This window comes from Pteropus vampyrus, unplaced genomic scaffold (assembly GCF_000151845.1).
Source record: "Pteropus vampyrus isolate Shadow unplaced genomic scaffold, Pvam_2.0 Scaffold3, whole genome shotgun sequence".
Lineage (NCBI taxonomy): Eukaryota > Metazoa > Chordata > Mammalia > Chiroptera > Pteropodidae > Pteropus > Pteropus vampyrus.
This window is the reverse complement of record NW_011888784.1, coordinates 15,087,531-15,088,592: the sequence shown is the minus strand read 5'-3', so window position 1 is coordinate 15,088,592 and position 1,062 is coordinate 15,087,531.

The window sequence follows — 1,062 nt, the reverse complement described above, 5'->3', positions numbered from 1 at the left end:
GATGATCTGTCCATATCCAACAGTGGGGTATTTAGGTCCCCTACTACAATAGTGTTTTGGTCTGTTTCTCCCTTTAGTTCTATTAGTAATTGCTTGACATATTTTGGGGCTCCCTGTTTGGGAGCATAGATATTAATAAGTGTTATGTCTTCTTGGTGCATGCTTCCCTTTATCATTATGAAGTGTCCCTCAGTATCTTTCTTTACTTTTTTTATTTTGAAGTCTGTTTCATGTGATATTAGTACCGCTACTCCAGCTTTTCTCTGAATGCCATTTGCTTGAAATATCATTGTCCACCCTTTCACTTTGAGTCTTTCTTTATCTTTGGATCTGAGATGTGTCTCCTGGAGGCAGGATATGGTTAGGTTTTGTTTTTGGATCCATTCTGCAACTCTGTGCCTTTTTATTGGTGAGTTCAGTCCATTTACATTTAGGGTGATTATTGAAATATGAGGTCTTCTTATAGCCATTTTAACTTTTGCTTTCTGGTATCTCAGTGTTTCCATTGCTTCCTTGGCCTTGTGTTTCTGATTTCTTTATTTTGGTTGGCTTTTGTGGGTTTTGCCTCTGGTTCTTCTTGTTTTATGTTATATACTTCAGTTCTGAATCTTTGGTATGTGGTTACCATTATAAATATGAAAAGGATAGTTATATATATACAGTCATCCATTTTCTTCTGCATGTGCTTTATCTCCATCCCCCTTTGTGAATTTGGATCTTTGAATCCCCGCCTTTTCAGTCATCGTTATCTCAGTTTGTTCCTCTGTATGTTGAATGTCATTTATTATCTTGTTATAACAATTCTCTTCTTATTATTTAAGCTTATAATGCCCTGTTCTTAGTAAGGGTTGTCCTCCTCTACTTCTATTTGCCTGATAGTCACTTTACTCCTAATTATGTTTTTTTTTTTGTCATTTTGTTTTAGGTGAACTGACCTCTTTCAGTATTTCCTGTATTGCAGGCCTCATAGTGGAGAATTCCCTCAATTTTTGTATGTCTGGAAAGGTCTTGATTTCTCCTTCATATCTAAAGGAGAGCTTTGCTGGATACATTATTCTAGAC